Consider the following 12142-nt stretch of genomic DNA (forward strand, 5'->3'; position numbering starts at 1 on the left):
ATGTTGTAGAAAATATTTCTCTGAATTTTTTTATATATAATATGCCTATATATAATTTTATTTTATTTCTGTTATACGGTTTTCCTTCTGTTTCTATTTAAAAAATAATTATACATGCGGCCCATAATTATTTACCGCCCACACGCATAGCATAGTGGCAGCGTGCGCCTCACATTTTCTTCTCCTAAATGGGCCAGGCCCAGCCAGCCTTTTCATTTATTTACTTAGGCCGAATTTTGTTGTTTTTTTATAAAAAAAACTACGGTGAGAGGCGTTTGGCTTTTTTCTTCTCTGTTTCGTTTATTTTCGTCTATGTTTAGTCCCACATTGCCTAGCCTTTAACTTCTAAACCTCTTTTCCACTTATAAATATAGATTCATAGAGCCTCAAAAAATCATCTGATTCGGGTTAAATCAATATTTTGGTTTGACTAGATTCATTAAAGAAAAATATTTTTCCCCTCTCCGGTGAGACTTCTGAAAATTGTCTCCTCTCTCCGAAGTCATTTTTTTCCTTTATAAATATAAAGGTATCTTTCTTTATATTTTTTATACTCCTGTAGCTTATTACTTCTAGTATGATAGAATAATTAGATTACCAATTAATCTCTGTATTTATACATTAGACCTAAATTTGTTTCAGCGATAGCAATTTTCTTTCGTAAAACAGCTTGGCCCTGATTTTCCAAATAGCCATAACTTTTTACTCGTTCATCCAAATTAGATGAAACAAGCGCCTATAGTTTTGTCTTGTTTTCACCTATCCAGTGAACCTGTCACATAAACTTTTTAAAATTTTCAAATTTTGAAATTTGTTCAGATTCATATTCAAACTTCTTTTGATCATAACTTGAGTTTATAACTCCGATTTAATTGATTCTTTTTGCAAATCGAAGCTCTTGACCTAAACTTTCTGATAAGGCCAAATTCACATAATTTTGGTACTGTTAGAAATTGTTTTATGTTGCAAGAGTTATTTGCTTGGTTTTGATGTTTTTCGAAGTGTCTTCTTCGTTTTCCCGATCTTTTGAGTGATTGCTTATGTGAGGTTACTATTGCTTGCTCACAATAGATTGAACGGAGTGTGACGAGTAGAACTATCAGGAGTTATGAGTGTGAATCATCTTCATCAACAATACAAGGCAAGTTCACACTTTGATCATACTTTTCATTGCCCAGCTTTTATGCATTAGTTTCAACCCTCAAACACTGCATGGTTAGGACTTGATAACATGTGGGTATTGGGAAGTAGTTGATGAGATAGGAACCTATTGTCTTGCATTTAACCCTGGGACTTACTACGTTATGCTTACTGCTATGGTATGCTCGTGGACGTGGTTTGGTTTGAGTGATTCATGACAGATGTGAGAGTTATTATTAATGGTTAACTTAAGGTGGCTACTTTAATACACATCTGGGTGAAATGGTAGGGGCACCCTGGAGCACCCAGTGGTTTGCCCGGGCACCTGGAGAACCCAGTGCTTGCCCAAGGGGATCCCGGAGGACCCGTGTGATCACCCTAGGGAATGCCACCCAGGCTCAAAGGGATCATAAGATTATTCATGCTAGAAACTTCCGTGTGTAGCCACAAGCCATTATGGGATCTGGCATAATTGAGTAAGTTGCGTGATCTCTTGAAGAGGTGGACTAGCAGATGTAGGGGGATTGCAGGTGTATCGGTCTGCCCGGAGTAAAGAGTTAATGCTTTTGAAAGACTGTGTCTCGGTCATCCGTTTCTCAAACATCATGTAGTGCGAGAAATTCAACGGAGGAGATCGAGTCTTGTGGGGAAAAGTGCGCAAACCTCTGTAGAGTGTACAAACTAATCATGGTTAGCCGTGTCCCCGGTTATGGACATCTTGAGTCTCTGGTTCTTGAATTATCATGTTGGTCTCAACACTTTATTTAATTAATTTGATGGGGTTAATGATTATTATTTTGGGATTGAGTTGGTTAAATAAAATATATTCCTTTGCAGTAGGGAAAAATTGGCTTTTAGTAAAAACATGATAACCATAGAGCTTTTCCATCAGCCATATATGTATGTAGTGATAGCTATTACTAGCGAGTAGTGCGCGGCGGCGCGCCGCGCTGCATTAATTTGTTTGAAATTTGCTTTTATGGACTTCTTCCGAATTGTTGTACGTTTTGCATATGTGTCTTTATAGCGTTCTCGATGAAGATTTCACATTATGGTAGTTAAAACGGATTATGCTGCAAATCCTGAAGCAGAAATGTACAAAACAAAAAAACTTTGCTAGATCAAATTCATCAAAAATAAGAGTTGCTACATTGACGAACACATGTAGATTAAACAATACTTCACTGGATGTTATGTACGCAAATTCCTTTGAGAGAACATATCTAGGCCGAGCTGCTAAATATGGACAACTTATTTCTCATCCAAGGGTCCACATAGTTGGATTGCACGATTGCACCTGAAGTGATGATGGTATGCTAGTTGCGCCTGCTGTACTCTGAAGCTGAGCGCATCAGAGAGAGAGAGAGAGAGAGAGAGGACGAGATGGATCCAGAACATCTTCCCCAAATAATTTCCTCTAGTGGATTGACCGGTCACGACTCCCATGTCTTCTCTCTTGCGTGCTAGTGCTCGCCGCTGCAGCCGCTCGCCCGTGACCCGGTCTGCCGGAGTCACGGGTCACGCCGGTGCCCGGCACCCTGCTTCTCGTTTGTGCTCTTGACCGCCAGAGACTGAGCTCTCCCAGAGACCGATTCCAAGACCGCGTGCAACCTCGAGGAGATCCTGGCTCGTGCGGAAGGAGGCGGTCAGCCATGGCCGTCGCTGCAGCAACGGAGCCCGCGCTGGCCCGCCCGCTCGGCAGCTGATGCGGAGGTGGTGGGATTTGCGAAGCCCACGAGGGTGACCTCTGTCGGATCTGGTGCCCACGCGTGGTAGTCGACGCGGCAGGACTTGCGGGGGAGCAGGTGATTTTGGAGCTGGAGGTGGATGGGGGGATGGAGCGCCGTGGACTGTGCGAGGACACTGTCTGATCCTATGTGCCTAGCGTCAGCGACTTTCCTGCTGCATAGCTAGATGCACGGCGGCTGAACATCTTCCTCATGGAGTTGTAGACTGGTTTTGCTCTTTGTCCCTGACCGCAGGAGGTGCATCGGTGAGTAGCTTTTGCCTTAGCTCAATTCCTATTCAGTGCAGGCTAAGTTTTGGGAAGTTTTGACTCTGGGCAGTAGTGCGTGCCTGATGCAAGTTGATCTGCTGATGGTTTTTATGTGTTTTATTGGGTAATATATACTCCCCACGTAAACAAATATAAGAGCGTTTAGATAACTACTTTCGTGATCTAAACACTTTTACATTTCTTTACAGAGGGAATAATTTTTTATCCATTGAACTTTCTTCTAGTTGTAGCAGGCGTCGTCCTTGGCTTACCCAAAGGGAAAGGAAATAATATCCTCAATGATTGTCTAAAGAAAAGAAATTAGATTTAAGTACTAATATTAAGGTTGAATATAACATGCCTTCATAAATCACTCCTCACATATTTTAAAGTCAATAGAAATTGTATGGTAATTATGAACACAATTTGTTGGAAAGAACTAAATTAACTGTATAAGGGTATTTTGATTCAAGCAACCCTTCAATTGTTGGTAGTGTTTTTTATTTAAAGAAAATGATCATCAATTCAGAACATTCATAATATTAATAGAGTGTTGCCCTCCCGTCCTTCAAATCCTAATTTTGTTTCTTTTGGTTGTGTTGATTATTTGTTCCTTCTTTGGCTCTCCATAAGGAAATATGGTGAAAATAAGGGTTAACATAAGATAGTGTCAAGGGGAAATTGACTATCACCACCAGGCGGCAATAAACTATACCGCACATCATGACAGAGGAAGGAAATCCATATTCTTGTCAGCTATTAACACTGTATGTCTTTGTGTATGACATTTGGCTGGCAAACTCACAGTTCATTATGTCAAATGAGAAATGAGACAAAACACTCTATTGGCTGACTGTCAACATGCGAAATCAAACTATTAGTCTTTCTATACCTTTGTAGACAGAACACTCTTCTAGCTAGTGTCTGAACTTTGTACCTTTGTAGACAGAACACTCTTCTAGGTATTGTCTAAATGGTCCTAGATAGTGCTTCCCTGCCGGTGTGATTTAGCCATAAATTATACATAGTTACACTTAAAAACTGTCCAGGTAGAGTAAAAGCACACCATAATATATGACAGTGCCGATTCTATCAATGTCTCTAAAGTAATGAGACTCTTTTCATAAAATAAAAACACCGCCTTCCCAAATATTATATCTAAGATATTAAAATTCTAAGGCCTTGTTCGGTTAGTTCATAAGATGCATATTTCTTTTCTTCCAACATCTTGCTTTCTGGCAAACCAAAGAAGATATAAAATTTGTACCTCAGCCAAAGAGCATCCCATGGTGCTCCACCTGCATGCTCTGAGCAAACACCACTTGAACAGTCTGATTTAGGTCCAAAGAAGATACAAAATATGTACTTCAGCCAAAGAGTACCCCATGGTGCTGCAAATGCGCACGTCCGACCAAACACCACATAACTGGCACATTAAGAAATATTCATAAGAAAAATTTCCATTCCAGGATAAACATCTCTAAAAACAAAACTGCTCACAACTTGGAGCATGCATGTGTTTCCCGATCTATCATCTCACGCACCTGTTTTTATTCCAGTGAAGAGTCTGTAGTCATACAACAGTGTTTTCAGTTCTGCATGGCAATGCCATCCATCTGCTACCCCTCCTCAATTTGTGAAACAACTACAAAGAAAGTAAGTCAAAAGACCATGTACTCACCATGGTCTCAGGCTATGTGAAGTGTATAGCCCATCATCTTGCAATTCCTTGAGAATACCCCTGCCAAGTGCATAATATAAATGAAGTTGCTACCTTTTCTCGAAAGTCATTCTTCGATTCGAATCCGATTAAGTTGATTTGATGAGGGCATTGTTCATGCTTCCGCCTCCTTGGACCTTCAGCGGGAGGCTCCAAATTTTATAATTGGGGCCGAACCTAGGGCAGAAAAGATAATACGAATGGAACAAATCAAGAGTGAAGAAAAATACCATGTCATAAATTCTTTTAGAAACTTTCCGTAAGTTCTGACATCATCAGATGCAAACTCGTTCCGCCAGGTGGACTGAAATAAGTTGATACCGTATTAACGAAAATTATTGAATAGAAATCACTGGCTTCGTTGCCGAACTGAGGTAACATCTCTATCCCCATGGGTGAAAAAACAATCCCAAAATCTAAAAAGTGGCCGCGCGCTAATTGACGAGAACGAGCGGCCGGGCTTTCTAGCCATGCATGAGTTGTTTTTTTGTCTGCTAGTGTATGTCGTTATCAGTATTTAATGTGTTCACACTAGTTAATCTGATTTGAAAGAAATAGCTTCATGTACAATTATTTCGGTTTTCCGAATTTTTAAAAAGTCATATCTTTCAAACCGCGCGTCGGAATTCAGATCCGTCTTCACTGTTGAATTCTTTGCGACGAGATCTTTCAAACTAGATCCCGCATGACTATGTTTCGACGAAATTTTTTGATGTCAACTTTCGCGCTATATTGTGCAACTTTAGTACTGTTTTGTGCAACTTTAATACTGCATAGTGCAATTTTTTTCAAACCTGGTTTTTTGGAGCTGCATCCACAATAGTTGTAGTTGCACACATAGTAGTCCTAGTTGGCACTGGCATGGCCACAGAGTTGCACAATCTGGTCCGCATAGTCGCGTATGAATTGTCATAGCTTGTAATGTAGTCTAGTTGCACACACATTGATGTTTAGTTGACATGTAACATAGTCTAGTTGCGCACACATTGATGTTTAGTTGACACGACACTAATTGCACACACATATGCTCAGTTGGCTTGTAATTTAGTCTAGTTGCACACGTATTGATGTTTTAGTTGGCAGGACACTAGTTGCACACACATATGCGCAATTGACATGGCAATGTAGTCTAGTTGCACACAAATTGATATTTAGTTGGCAGGACTAGTTACACACATATATGCTCAGTTGGCGTGGCAATGTAGTCTGGTTACACACGCATTGATGTTTAGTTGGCAGGACTATTGGCACACACATATACTCAGTTGGCGCGACAATGTAGTCTAGTTGCACACACATTGATGTTTAGTTGGCAGAAGGACTATTGGCACGTGCATATGCTTAGTTGGCGCGGCATGTACTCTAGTTACACACATATTGATATTTAGTTGGCAGGAAGACTAGTTCATCGAAACATCCCCATATGGGATCTATTTTTGAAGAGCACGTCGCGAGGGTTCCAACGATGAAAACGGATCTTAATTTTGAAGTGCGATCTAAAAGTTATGACTTTTTAAAAATTTGAAAATCTAAAATAAATGCGTTCATATATGTTCACATGTTTGCTTTTGTAGTACTTTTTTTAATACGTGATACTTTTTCTAATTAAAATTGTTTTATCAATTGAAAGAGACAAATTATTACCTTTTATGGATTAGGGACTAAAATTGTCTATTTTAGACCGGCCGTTCGGGACGACTAGCGAGCAGCCGCCCGCTCGCTAGATCGGTCCAAGAACAATATAACAAGGAAAGAAGACATGGTAAAGATAATATGGTAGTTGGAGGGGAAAAGAAGGAAGGAAGGGGAGATGGTCGTGCCTGCAACATCCACCTCACGTGGATTTGGCCGCTCGTCCGAGGCCTCGCCTGTGAGTAACAAAAAACCAATGCGATATACCTCGCCTCAAACTGGTGCTTGCTACTGTGCTCCATGTGCAGACCTCACCGGTGCGTCGGCTGTCGGTTGGAGGCGGCGGCGGAGCACGACGATGGTGAAGTAGACCCAGCATGATGCGCCATGACCACCACATTGAACGTTCTAATGCGGTTTTCCATGATCAGATACTTCGTCTCCAACTGCCGGAGGCAAGATGGTGCTAGAGCCTGGAGAGAATGGATGCGGCAGTGAGGCGGAAACTGAATCGAGAAGACCAATCTAGGGAAGTATGTGGAAACTGAATGAAGGACCAACATAGCAAGGAGCTACTTATAGGCAAGCAAAAGGAGACGAAAAAAGAACCCACCAGAAAGACCAAGAACACAACGTGTCCATCCATAACACAGAGAGACAACTATACAACAGGCAAACGTGGCCACATGCATGCATGAGCCATGCAGCGGTGCTAAAAACAAAACCAACCCATACATCTTTAGAAGAGCCACGCGCGGTCAACCTAATCTTTTGGCATGAGACAAAATATGACGCCCCGAGACCGATGCTCGAGAAGACTTCCATATGTTTCAGATTTTCGCCGTGTGTTTCATTTGTGCCTGTCCTTTTATTTTTGCATGCCATCATGCCATCATCTTATAAATCTTTTGCAACTCACTAAATAAATTGCATGGATCTTCGGTCCATTTAAACCAAAGGAATTCACATGATGAGTTCTCTTCATAACATATCCTCCTAATATTTAGGGAGCTATTATAAAATATTTCATTAAGTCGGAATCACCCATAACACAATTACACTACACTTCAACTCTTTCCTTACCCGACTCATCCTCCTACCCTTCCATTTCGACCTTTTAAGTTAAATTGCAAATTGGGTTTGCAATTTTACTTTCTCCATTAATGTTTCAAATCTGCCCATAAATCACATCTATTGTGTAGGGTCACCTCCTATAATTTCAACCCATTTGGAGTTCATTTGAATGGGTTTCGAAATTAAAACTTGCCGAGTTAAATCCAACGCGTGTGGATTTTTCTTCCTCTAAAAATCCTCAGGCCATTTTTATCAAATTCCCCGTATTTTTGCGAGTCCGGGAAATTTATCCGCGTACTCAAATTCTTTCCCTAACCTCCCTTTTTCCTTTTCTTCTCCTTAATTGTTTTTCTGCTAAAAATAAGAGAGTGTGAGAGAGAGAAAGAGCCCAGCCAAGATCCAGGCGCAACCCCTTCTCTTCTGGGCCGGCCTCCAAGGCCCAACCGCACTCCCCCGTAACCCTAGCCCGATCCCCATCTCACCCTTTCCCTCGTTCCCCTCAGCGCCGCCAGAGTCCCCCATCTCCATCGATCCCCATCCCTCTCTCCCTCGTTCACTCATCTCCCCTTTTCCCTCGTGCGCCATCTGTGCGAGAGAGAGAGAGCTCCGCCACCGGCTCCCTCTCCTTCTCTCGCGGCTCCCTCTCTCCCTCTACAGCGCACCTCCCATGGCGCCATCACCCCACGCCAAGTCCTCACGTGCGCCGGAGCGCTGTGCAGTTGCGTTGCTGCCTGCCCGCGAGCCTCCTCCGAATGTCTCCTTCCTCGCGCCCGTCCAGCAGGCCACCAGCGAGCCCCGCTTCTGCGCCTTCCCCGAGCTGCGTCCGTCGCCCGGCATGGCCCATGAGACCTGCAGCATCGCCGGCACCCTGCAGCTCATGCCGTCCCGTTCGCAGGCCCGGCGAGCCGGACCTCTCCGTCGCCCTCGCCTCCACCTCCGTCCCCATGGCGCTGCGGCCTCGTCGCTCCCCTGCCTCTTTGTTGCGCCAGGGACCCGAGCCCTCCACTAGCAGGACCTGCCATGGACGCCTAGGTCTATTGCTCCAACCCACGCCTCAGGCAGCCTTGCCGTCGTCGTTTCCTAGCCAGGAGGCCACCCGATCTGGACGCCCACAGACCTCCGGCCATCTTCGGTTGCTGCCCGCTGGCCTCGTCGCTCCTCTTGTCACTGCCAAGGCGCGGCAACCAGGGAAGCTCAAGACCGCCTTCGGGGTTTTCGCCAAGTTCGTCCACCGCCAGAACGAGTCGGAGATCCATCGATGCATCTCCTTGTTGGAACCTAACAAGTACCACTGGTTACGCCAAGTTCGACCATGCGGGTTCGCCAAGTACCCCACCGTCAAGACCGGACCGACAAGTACCCCAACGTCATGTGAACAACGACCATCGTCGAAGACCCGAGTAGCAAAACGTCAGGTACCTATGACCGAAGAACGCCATGTACCTCTCCGAAAAACGAGCATGTACCACTACGTCCGGAGACCTCGAACCCATCAAGTCCGACAACGTTTGTGTACAATTACCGACGACGTGCATGTTGCCAAGTACCCTCTCCGGATCGTCATGTTTGACTACCGATAAACATGTACCACTACCGTCGCCGAGATTGCGAGAACCTCTACCGTCGACCCTAGAGCATGAGAGAACGACTACTTCCACTACGAAGGTCCCGAGAACGTCTACTTCCCCTTCTCCGCTTCGAACTTGATCTGTTCCAATAAAGGCACGCTTCGAAGGTATAACCCCGAGACGACCGCCCGTGAACGAATGCATGTGTGATGTATGAGATGCTCGAGCTTGCGCCGTGACCGAATTGTCGGTGCATGTTGCCCCTCTTTTGCCTTGTCACCATCGTCGACTCATGGGACGCCCGGTATCCGGGAGTGCCCCACCATCTTTTGCACGTATCCGCATACTTCTCCTTTGCATCAGTATCTCAATCGAGTTACCGGAACCGGAACGTTGCAGTGGCACCGTTTTTCGTTATTGTTGTCGTGGCACCCCTTTTCCTTTCCACCACGGTGACAAATGCTTCATATTGCTCTTGTCAACTTTTAACAAAAATGGCATAAAACTTGCTCATGTCACCCGCATCATGACAAGAACAACTAAAATGTTTAAAATTGTTGTTTGCATTAAATTGCTAAATGCATATGGGGATTTTCCGGACTTGTCGTTTTGTTGTTCCGGCCTCATTTAAACTTGCCTAGATAGATAATTTCTTATGCTTCCCCTCTTGCCATGCTAACAACATTTAATATTGTTGAGTACCTAAACAAGAGAGAACTAATTAAGTCATCTGGTGTTTCGTCAATATGCAACTCGTTGCATATTGAGCTCCATTTAATTTGTACGATTGTTTGTGCATTTTGCCATGCCATGCCTCATTAAACCGGACATGCATCATACTTGTTTGCGCATCGTGCCATGCTTATGTGATGGTTGTTTACCATGTGGTTTGCTTTCTTTCCGGTGTTGCTTCTTCGGGTTAGTTCCGATAATGTCACGTTGTGAGGATTCGTTCGACTTCGTCCGTTTGTCTTCTTCATGGACTCATTCTTATTCCTTTTGGGATCTCAGGCAAGATGACCATACCGTCGAAATCACTTTTATCTTTGCTTGCTAGTTGCTCGCTCTTTTGCTATGCCTATGCTGCGATACCTACCACTTGCTTATCATGCCTCCCATATTGTTAAGCCAAGCCTCTAACCACCTTCTCCTAGCAAACCATTGTTTGGCTATGTTACCGATTTGCTCAGCCCCTCTTATAGCGTTGTTAGTTGCAGGTGAAGATTGGAGCTTGTTCCTTGTTGGAACATGGTTATTTTGTTGGGATATCACAATATCTCTTATTTAATTAATGCATCTATATACTTGGTAAAGGGTGGAAGGCTCGGCCTTATGCCTAGTGTTTTGTTCCACTCTTGCCGCCCTAGTTTCCGTCATATCGGTGTTATGTTTCCGGATTTTGCGTTCCTTACTCGGTTGGGTTATAATGGGAACCCCTTGACAGTTCGCCTTGAATAAAACTTCTCCAGCAAGGCACAATCTTGGTTTTACCATTCGCCACCTAGCCTTTTTTCCCTTGGGTTAGGCCAGCCCAAGGGTCATCTTTATTTTAATCGCCCCGGGCCAGTGCTTGTCTAAGTGTTGGTCCGAAACAGAGCCACTTGCGGCGCCACCTCGGGGAAACTTGAGGGCTGGTTTTAGCTGTATGTAGTGTTCATCCGGTGTTGCCCTGAGAACGAGATATGTGCAGCTCCCATCAGGATGTCGGCGCATCAGGCGGTCTTGCTGGACTTGTTTTACCATTGTCGAGGATGTCTTGTAACCGGGATTCCGAGCCTGATTGAGTCTTCCCGCTAGAAGGAATATCCTTCGTTGACCGTGAGAGCTTGTGATGGGCTAAGTTGGGACACCCGTGCAGGGTTTTGAACTTTCGAAAGACGTGCCCGTGGTTATGGGCAGATGGGAATTTGTTAATGTCCGGTTGTAGAAAACCTGAAGTTGAACTTAATTAAAATGCACGAACCGCGTGTGTAACCGTGATGGTCTCTTCTCGGCGGAGTCCGGGAAGTGAACACGGTGTTGGAGTTATGCTTGACGTAGGTTGTTCTAGGATCACTTCTTGATCATAGTTTCTCGACCGTGCTTTTGCCTTCTCTTCTCGCTCTCATTTGCGCATGTTAGCCACCAAATATGCTAGTCGCTTGCTACAGTTCCACCTCATACCTTTTACCCTACCTATGAGCTTAAATAGTCTTGATCGCGAGGGTGTGAGATTGCTGAGTCCCCGTGACTCACAGATACTTCCAAAACCAGCTTGCAGGTGCCGTGGAACCGAGCAGGTGACGCAACCAAGCTCAAGGAAGAGCTCGATGAAGACCTTGTCCTTTGTGTTGTTTCGTTCTAGTTGATCAGTAGTGGAGCCCAGCTGGGACGATCGGGGATCTGTGTAGCATTTGGGGTAGTCTTCTTTTATTTTGGTTCTGTAGTCGGGCCCTGATTGTATCTGGTTGATGTAATGCTTTATTCATGTAATTGTGTGAAGTGGCGATTGTAAGCCAACTATGTATCTTTTTCCCTTATGTATTACATGGGTTGTGTGAAGATTACCTCACTTGCGACATTGCTTTCAATGCGGTTATGCCTCTAAGTCGTACTTCGACACGTGGGAGATATAGTCGCATCGAGGGCGTTACACAAAATCAGCCCATACATCATGAATAGTCATTGGTTTAGTTTTTTATACTAATTAAAACTTGCTAGCTATGAAGCAATATGGATAAAAGAAAGTAAGTATGTATCCGGGAAGCCTCCGCCAAGATCCAATTTATTTAAACCCATATTAAAATTCTATCATACGAATGAAACATCGTTTGAAAAAGATGACTAAACAAGTTTGCTTAAACTTATTTATTCTTAAATTTCCACCCTCAACGGATGGCTCGAGATGATCAATCTTGAAGTGAGAAAATAAGGATTGACTCTTCCTCAATAAATAAACTATCAACCTCCAAAGAAGTTTAATTAATTTAATTACTAGAATTAGAATTCTCGTAGTAATATATTTTTTAAGAA

At 43.8% G+C, this 12142-nt stretch overlaps 1 long non-coding RNA gene across 1 annotated transcript; it reads left to right on the plus strand.

The window, feature by feature from the left end:
• Nucleotides 1-2524: 2524 nt before the first annotated feature.
• On the plus strand, nt 2525-11653 carry LOC147990685 (uncharacterized). The gene is made up of 2 exons (XR_015600177.1): nt 2525-3133; nt 11384-11653. It is a non-coding gene; the product is annotated as an uncharacterized LOC147990685 (long non-coding RNA).
• The last annotated feature ends 489 nt before the right edge of the window (nt 11654-12142 follow it).

The sequence above is a fragment of the Triticum urartu genome, chromosome 1A (genome assembly GCF_056163025.1).
Source record: "Triticum urartu cultivar PI428250 chromosome 1A, HENAU_Tu73, whole genome shotgun sequence".
Lineage (NCBI taxonomy): Eukaryota > Viridiplantae > Streptophyta > Magnoliopsida > Poales > Poaceae > Triticum > Triticum urartu.